The sequence below is a fragment of the Notolepis coatsorum genome (genome assembly GCF_963971535.1).
Source record: "Notolepis coatsorum genome assembly, chromosome: 3".
Classification (NCBI taxonomy): domain Eukaryota; kingdom Metazoa; phylum Chordata; class Actinopteri; order Aulopiformes; family Paralepididae; genus Notolepis; species Notolepis coatsorum.
This window is the reverse complement of record NC_140167.1, coordinates 114,771,805-114,781,804: the sequence shown is the minus strand read 5'-3', so window position 1 is coordinate 114,781,804 and position 10,000 is coordinate 114,771,805.

Genomic DNA, 10,000 nt, shown 5'->3' with positions numbered 1-10,000 from the left:
TGATGATGATGATGATGATGATGATGATGATGATGATGATGATGATGATGATGATGATGATGATGATGATGATGATGATGATGATGATGATGATAATAATAATAATAATAATAATAATAATAATAATAATAATAATAATAATAATAATAATAATAATAACAATGACAACAGCGACGACAACAATAATAACAGTAACATGAATCATAATGACCTTGGCAAGAGACAGACAAACAAGGAAAAGTAAAATAATAAATAAAATAAATGTGGCTCAGGCACTAGCAACCATGTTTGCGTATCCATAATACAATTAGTTACCTTGGGCAGCAGCAAAGGGATGTGTGTTTTACGCTCCTCACGGGAGTGGTCGATCCAACGGAGGACGGCCTCGAACAACGTCTCCTCGCTCTTCACGTTCAGTTCATCCCTCTCGATGATGGCCACCAGTTGCTGCGGGGACAGCTCCACAAACTCCTGTGAGACGTGCAACATCTCCTCAAAGTGGCACACGATGCAGAGATGGGCCTTGCGCCTCAGGTCAGGGCAGTTGTAGATGTCCGTGAACCTCCAGATGCCGACACAGAGACAGCTGGCCCCCTAGGAAGTCAGAGCACGCTCCTACTATGCCAGTGACACGAAGCTGGTCTGCAGCCACCAGAAGCTCTTCCACGTTCTCTGCTGTCACCAGCACAAAGCGTGTGTAGGAGTACTCTATGATGAGCTGCATCATACCCGGGGACACCCCAGGGATACTGTAGACTGCTTTCTCTGAGTCGCTCCAGCGAGTGAAGAGGGCTCTGTGGGACGCAGAGTATAGAGATATCTGATGAGTAAACAGTAAGCAACATTCTGTCCTGTGTAGTAATTTATTTTCACTGTAGAAGTATAGGGTCTTAGCACAGTAGAAGTATAGTATATTTTTAGAGTAGAAGTACAGTATATTATCTGTTTACAGTATAAGTACAGTATAGTATATGTTTACAGTAGAAGTACAGTATAGTATCTGTTTACAGTATAAATGCAGTATAGTATATGTTTACAGTAGAAGTACAGTATCATATCTGTTTACAGTAGAAGTGTAGTATAGTATATGTTACAGTATAAGTACAGTATAGTATCTGTTTACAGTATAAGTACAGTATATTATATGTTTACAGTATAAGTACAGTATAGTATCTGTTTACAGTATAAGTACAGTATATTATCTGTTTACAGTAAAAGTACAGTATGACATCTGTTTAGGGCAATTCCATGCAAATGTCAACCTCACCATGACAAAATTAAAATAACATGATCATAACCAAACCAATTTCAAATGTATCATCAAGGTCTATACTTTGAAGTACAACATAGATTTGATCGTAATATATATGAGAATGCATGTTTTTTCACACTACAGAAGGAGACACAATGATGTAAAAATTAATTTTTTGATTAACCTAATTGTATGACTTTCTGAATGGCCAGAATGGCAAAAAAAAGAATCAACAGATATTTTTCTAACCTCAACTTTGGTCATGAAGGGCTGTTGTATCAATATGTGAATCAATTATGTACTTTGTGTCTTTCCATTGGCAGGTGAAGCATGCTGTTATAATGCCTCTTTATGGGACAGCGAATGTAACATCCATAACGTTTTCCAGGAAAAGTTGTCATAAAACATGCATCTGGAATGCAATGTCAACCAAACTTCCTAAGCAAAGCTAACTTTTATAAAGATGACATATTAGCAACAATTAGTCATTCTGGTCTTATTTTTTGTATTATTTACAAGTGTTATGGATGTTACCGTTATGGATGTTACATTGCAAGTGACGGATGTTACATTGCGAATGTGTGTTGTTAAGTCAGATTATGACCCCTTTGTTTGAAGTATAATTTACACATTTTAGTTACACTTATTGAGATAAAGATGAGCCTGCAATAAAAAATGTTTTGACCTTTTGGATTTTGAGATAGGTGACAAAATACACAGCGTTATGGATGTTATGGAAATTGACAAGCTTTTCGGACACACTGAACACATGATGAAAACTCTGTGAATATCTTTTTCAAAGAATAACATGTTTACTATCACTTTGTAGGGAAGAGTTTGAGGTACCCAAAAAAACCTGGCATTTCCTCTCAAGGAATGAATCACAACATCTTTGCGTTATAGATGTTACACGTCTGAAATAGACAAAAAACACTATCAAAAATGTGTGTTGTTAAGTCCGATTATGACCCCTTTGTTTGATTTAAATCAGAAGTATATTATGACTCCTTGTTAAAATCCAACATATTTCCAGACACAACTTTTTCACACATTGTTGGTCTATCTAGGCAGAGCAGTGTCCACGTTAGCCTACTGCTAATCGGCTGCTGTCGGCCATCTCCCTGGGTCAGTTTTGATCAGATTCGTGAACACCTCAATCCTCACATGGATAACAGAGGGAGATACCATTTCTCTGAACCAGTCCAGGCAGAATGAATTGGACTTGATTTTTTATAACTTTCTTTTTCATGGTGAGGTTGACATTTTCATGGAATTGCTCCAAAACTCATTTTCTGATTTAACTGATATTAATATTGCTGTTCTCTGTATAGAAAACACTTTTTTATGTTAATCAAATAAAGAGCAATTTTCCAAAAACTTTTTGTAATTTATTTTCAGAAGTGACTGATATTTTGAAACTATTTAAGACCAAAAAAAAAGAAAAGATTTGTGATGTCACAGTATGATGTCATAATAGAACATTCTAGAACATTTGTGATGTCACAGTATGATGTCATAATCGAGATTCTAGAACATTTGTGTTCTATATATATTCAATCATTCTCTCAGCATTTCCTGGCATTTTTTCAGACTACAACATGAATCCAGACTGGTTTGACCCTCAAAATGATCCACCGAAGTCAAACACATGTGGGTAAAGCCCTATTTTTTATAGTGTTTTTTGTCTATTTCAGACGTGTAACATCCATAACGCAAAAATGTAACATCCATAACGGCACTTTTTTGTGATTCATTCCTTGAGAGGAAATGCCAGGTTTTCCTGAATGTGCTTTTTGGGTACCTCAAAGCCTTCCCTACAAAGCGATAGTAAACATGTTATTCTTTGAAAAAGATATTCACAGAGTTTTCATCATGTGTTCAGTGAGTCCGAAAAGCTTGGGCAATTCCAACGTTATGGATGTTACATTCAGAGAGAACATTGGAAACTTAACTTAACATTGACAAGGCATCGATTTGAATTGGAAGTATAATTTACACATTTTAGTTACACTTATTGAGATAAAGAGCCTGCAGTAAGAAATGTTTTGACCTTCTGGATTTTGAGATAGGTGACAAAATACACAGCGTTATGGATGTTATGGAAATTGACAAATACTAACCAAGCTAACCTGAACCAAACTAACCTGAACCAAGCTAGGCTGAACCAAGCTAACCTGAACCAAGCTAACCTGAACCAAGCTAAACTTACCTGAAATAGTCACTGCAGTCACACAGGAGGGCCTTGTGGGCATTCAACTCAGTGCTGTTGACTTTAATAACCACATCACAGAGCCTTCCCTCCAGATGCAGCTCATTAAGGATTGTACAGGATATTGTTTCCTTTTCCATGTGGTGATTTTAAATTGTATCTACAGAATATATTCAAGTTTACAGACGAGTAGCCGGAAACAACAAGTGATATCTTCACTTGGTCTTCTGAGATCTGAGTTCATCTTCTTCTTCTTCTTATTTGAATTTCCGGCAGTGTAGACGCATCGTGGCGTATTACTGCCCTCCACAATTCTTGCTTCGTCCACACTTGAGAAAGTTTACACTCCTCTTCTTCTTCTTCTCATCTTCAAAACACATTTCTATCGTCTCTGTCTCCTTCTTCTCTGCTCCTCTGAGTTCATCTTCTTCTTCTTCTTTTGAATTTCCGGCAGATTAGACGCATCGTGGCGTATTACTGCCCTCCGCACTTCTTTTGATGATCTCTTCTTCTTCTTTCTTGGCGTATTTCTTCCCTCCTCATTTCTTATACTACACTAGTGGTGTTCCATCTTTAGGCCTCTTCAACTCACACTTTCTCCTTCTTCTCTGCTCCTCTTGCCTGTCCAATACTAATACATACACTAACGCTATATCCTCTGGTACAACTCTGAAGCATGCAGAAATGTCAGCACTGCCTCTGTGATCAACTGGTGGTTCTCTTCTTCTTCTTCTTATTTGAATTTCCGGCAGTGTAGACGCATCGTGGCGTATTACTGCCCTCCACAATTCTTGCTTCGCCCACACTTGAGAAAGTTTACACTCCTCTTCTTCTTCTTCTCATCTTCAAAACACATTTCTATCGTCTCTGTCTCCTTCTTCTCTGCTCCTCTTGCCATACAATTGTTGAATATATACTGTACACAAATGTTCTAGAATGTTCTATACTGTGACATCACAAATGTTCTAGAATGTTCTATTATGACATCATACTGTTTGTTTGGTTGTTTGTTTGTTTGTTTATTTACACATATAAAAACAATTACATATATAATACAATATAATCCACAAGGGATGTGTAGGAGAATTGCCTAAAAACCCTCTAGGGGCTTGCATGTGGCATTCACCAAGAAGCTAAATTACATTATATCAAGATAAAACTCTTCCAATCATAATAACGCTGTTACCGTTACTGCCAAAAAATGTGGCGCGTTACTATGATTGAAGCTGTTTTTTTCATCAGACAGAACTCTGCGCCGAGAAGCAATACCTTTTTTCCTTGGTTAGTGGGCAGTGCGCGATTCATTCATTCATTCATTCATTCATTCATCCAACGAACAACACAAGCGAGCAGTCAACGACAGACCATGAGCATTTTTTGTTCACTCTTGTGTTAGTTGTGTTGCAGAGCAGGGCACTACAGTAGTGGAGGCTACAGCCTTATCAACAGTGATGCACTTCCTGGTTTAATAGCATAGTCTTCAGGTGCTCATATATATATATATGTATATATATATATATATATATATATATATATATATATATATATATATATATATATATATATATATATATATATATATATATATATATATATATATATATATATATATATATGTATGTATGTCATGCATGTCTTAAATGTCACGATTAGATTAGTTTAGATGATTAGATTAGATTCTTATATCTGTATGTTGTGTATGTCATAAATGTCATGAATTGAAAATGGGGGACCCTGATGTAAACAAGACGAAAGTCTCTCTGGTCTGCATCCCCTTAACAATTGTGTGTATTGCGCTGTACTGTACTGTACCCATTCTGCAATCTGTTAATTAAAATGTTCAATCAATCAGTATATATTTGTTATTTATTTTTGGTATAGTGCTTAACAAGCATAATTTAATGTTGTCCATTTGTGGCCTGTTGAGGGGCAATACATATCAAAAGTTCCAAAACATCTATTGTGTTTGTATTTGTATGATCCACTATATAAACATAGTAATTATAATATCTACATACATGGCATTTGATTGGAGGCTAGTCTCACTTTGTCCCACAGCAACATTAAAATAGTTTAGATTTGTCTATGTCGTTTATGTAAAAAATTTACTTGAAAGTAACGCAATAGTTACTTTCTGAAGTAACTAGTTACTTTTATAATTTGTAACTGCGTAAGTAATTTAGTTACTTTTTGGAAGAAGTAACTAGTAAATGTAACTAGTTACTTTTTAAAAGTAACTTGCCCAACACTGGTGACATCACAACGGAACATGTTTGAGTACCATTTGAATAATTTAAATAATATGTTGAAATTAAAAAAAGAACAAATAAAATGGAAAAAGAAACTACATAAAACAATAATACAAATTATAATAAAATATTTAAGTAAAATGTATAGAAATAAAGAAAAATGAAATAAAGATAATAATTCATTTAAAAGCTATTTTAAAGAGGTAAGTTTTGAGCAGTGCCAACCGAGTCTGCTGTCCTAACATATTGGGGTCTGTAGGGTAAGCACTTATTCCCTCCGCCCTGAACATTTATGGAGATGTATGGGCATTTTAAGTCAGTGATAAAAGTGTCTTTCAAGGATAAGTGAGCTCCTGCACTGATTATTATAGTTCAATATTCAATATTTGATCACCAAAACGCCCCAAAAGCATAAAAAGGCCCCTCCCCGCCCAAAAAGGGCCCCCAAAAATAGCACAGGCCCAGTGCCCTTTTCAGCCTTTGAGCACCTGCCCCTCTAAAGTCCTGTGCACGTCCCTGAGTGATGATGTTACTGTACATCATCATGTTAGGACTGTTGGAGCTAGTGATGGTGTTACTGTACATCATCATGTTGGAGCTAGTGATGGTGTTACTGTACATCATCATGTCAGGACTGTTGGAGCTAGTGATGATGTTACTGTACATCATCATGTCAGGGCTGTTGGAGCTAGTGATGGTGTTACTGTACATCATGTTGGAGCTAGTGATGGTGTTACTGTACATCATGTTGGAGCTAGTGATGGTGTTACTGTACATCATGTTGGAGCTAGTGATGGTGTTACTGTACATCATCATGTTGGAGCTAGTGATGGTGTTACTGTACATCATGTTGGAGCTAGTGATGGTGTTACTGTACATCATGTTGGAGCTAGTGATGGTGTTACTGTACATCATCATGTTGGAGCTAGTGATGATGTTACTGTACATCATGTTGGAGCTAGTGATGGTGTTACTGTACATCATGTTGGAGCTAGTGATGGTGTTACTGTACATCATCATGTTGGAGCTAGTGATGGTGTTACTGTACATCATGTTGGAGCTAGTGATGGTGTTACTGTACATCATCATGTTGGAGCTAGTGATGGTGTTACTGTACATCATCATGTTGGAGCTAGTGATGGTGTTACTGTACATCATGTTGGAGCTAGTGATGGTGTTACTGTTCATCATGTTGGAGCTAGTGATGGTGTTACTGTACATCATGTTGGAGCTAGTGATGGTGTTACTGTACATCATCATGTTGGAGCTAGTGATGGTGTTACTGTACATCATGTTGGAGCTAGTGATGATGTTACTGTACATCATGTTGGAGCTAGTGATGGTGTTACTGTACATCATGTTGGAGCTAGTGATGGTGTTACTGTACATCATGTTGGAGCTAGTGATGGTGTTACTGTACATCATGTTAGGAGCTAGTGATGGTGTTACTGTACATCATGTTGGAGCTAGTGATGGTGTTACTGTACATCATGTTGGAGCTAGTGATGGTGTTACTGTACATCATCATGTAGGAGCTAGTGATGGTGTTACTGTACATCATGTTGGAGCTAGTGATGGTGTTACTGTACATCATCATGTAGGAGCTAGTGATGGTGTTACTGTACATCATGTTAGGAGCTAGTGATGATGTTACTGTACATCATGTTAGGAGCTACTGGTGTTGTTACTGTACATCATGTTGGAGCTAGTGATGGTGTTACTGTACATCATGTTGGAGCTAGTGATGGTGTTACTGTACATCATGTTGGAGCTAGTGATGATGTTACTGTACATCATGTTGGAGCTAGTGATGGTGTTACTGTACATAATGTTGGAGCTAGTGATGGTGTTACTGTACATCATGTTGGAGCTAGTGATGGTGTTACTGTACATCATGTTGGAGCTAGTGATGGTGTTACTGTACATCATGTTGGAGCTAGTGATGGTGTTACTGTACATCATGTTGGAGCTAGTGATGGTGTTACTGTACATCATGTTGGAGCTAGTGATGGTGTTACTGTACATCATGTTGGAGCTAGTGATGGTGTTACTGTACATCATCATGTTGGAGCTAGTGATGATGTTACTGTACATCATGTTAGGAGCTAGTGATGGTGTTACTGTACATCATGTTAGGAGCTAGTGATGGTGTTACTGTACATCATGTTAGGAGCTAGTGATGGTGTTACTGTACATCATGTTGGAGCTAGTGATGGTGTTACTGTACATCATGTTGGAGCTAGTGATGGTGTTACTGTACATCATCATGTTGGAGCTAGTGATGATGTTACTGTACATCATGTTGGAGCTAGTGATGGTGTTACTGTACATCATCATGTTGGAGCTAGTGATGGTGTTACTGTACATCATCATGTTGGAGCTAGTGATGGTGTTACTGTACATCATGTTAGGAGCTAGTGATGGTGTTACTGTACATCATGTAGGAGCTAGTGATGGTGTTACTGTACATCATGTTAGGAGCTAGTGATGACGTTACTGTACATCATGTAGGAGCTAGTGATGGTGTTACTGTACATCATGTTGGAGCTAGTGATGGTGTTACTGTACATCATGTTAGGAGCTAGTGATGGTGTTACTGTACATCATGTTGGAGCTAGTGATGGTGTTAATGTACATCATGTTGGAGCTAGTGATGGTGTTACTGTACATCATGTTAGGAGCTAGTGATGGTGTTACTGTACATCATGTTGGAGCTAGTGATTGTGGTACTGTACATCATGTTGGAGCTAGTGATGGTGTTACTGTACATCATGTTGGAGCTAGTGATGGTGTTACTGTACATCATGTTAGGAGCTAAGGATGATGTTACTGTACATCATGTTGGAGCTAGTGATGGTGTTACTGTACATCATGTTGGAGCTAGTGATGGTGTTACTGTACATCATGTTGGAGCTAGTGATGGTGTTACTGTACATCATGTTGGAGCTAGTGATGGTGTTACTGTACATCATGTTGGAGCTAGTGATGGTGTTACTGTACATCATGTTGGAGCTAGTGATGGTGTTACTGTACATCATGTTAGGAGCTAGTGATGGTGTTACTGTACATCATGTTAGGAGCTAGTGATGATGTCACTGTTTTATTTGATTGTTATCCTTACTTGTCTAATTGTTATGATTGTATATGCTGTGCAGGCACGTGCACACATAGAGCCCAAAGGGTGCTTGAGCACCTGCCTTTAAAAAAAAAGGCAGGTGTTTTAAGTGACCTTAAAAAAAATCGTTACACATATAGACTGCCCTTCCAACTGAAAAATGTCAGGATATAATCTAAATATTAGGTAAAGAGAGAGAGATGCCCCATATTCCATTGCAGTTTGCACGGCCTCCTCAGCGTGCCTCTCCGCGGACCTATATATTTTATGCATAGCGTGGGTGATGATGATGATGATGATGATGATGATGATGATGATGATGATGATGATGATGATGATGATGATGATGATGATGATGATGATAGAAACCGCTGTGGCGCATACAGTTGAATGCTGGTATTATACTCACTGAGGGACACGAAGAAGTCAAGTCCGATGGGATTTGGGAATCTCAAATACAAATCGGGATTGGAATAAAAAATGCATTTATATTAAACAATACAGAATATACAGCACTTCCTGGGGTCTGTAGGGTAAGTGTAACTGAGGGGTACAATTCCCTGACTGTATTGAATAAGTATGGTATCATTAAACCACTACTGTCTTATGTACATTATTACTGGCCATACAGTACACAGGTATATGAGATGAACACCTCCACAATGACACGGTTCCACAACAAATATGGGTTAGAATAATATTTATTAGCAGCACGAAGATTATCTTACATTACTTGAAAATTAGAGTCGCGCTTGTAAGGCGAAGAATGTGCATGAATAGGTCAAGAGCGTAAGTCCATTAGAATATTACGCAGGAGATAATGAATACCACCTGTATCATAGGAATTATATCTATGGTACACTAGTAGGGCAGCGGGAGATACTAGTAGGGTCCCTCCGGTTGTAGGCCAGCAGGGGAGAGGATTTGTCGGTAGCGAAAGTCTGGGTCAACGAGGAATAAAGAGACTCCAGGTACAGGAGACAGTGCAATAATCTCTTGATCCGCAGACGAACAACAGCTATTCTCCGGTATGCAGTGCAGCATGGAGGAAAGCTAGCCAGCCTCAGGCGTCCTAGAGGCGGGCTCGACGATGCTCCTCACAGGGTAAATCCCACACAGTTGTGGGTGTAGACGATTCTCCGCTCCATCAGATACAGGACCAAAGCAAATATAAT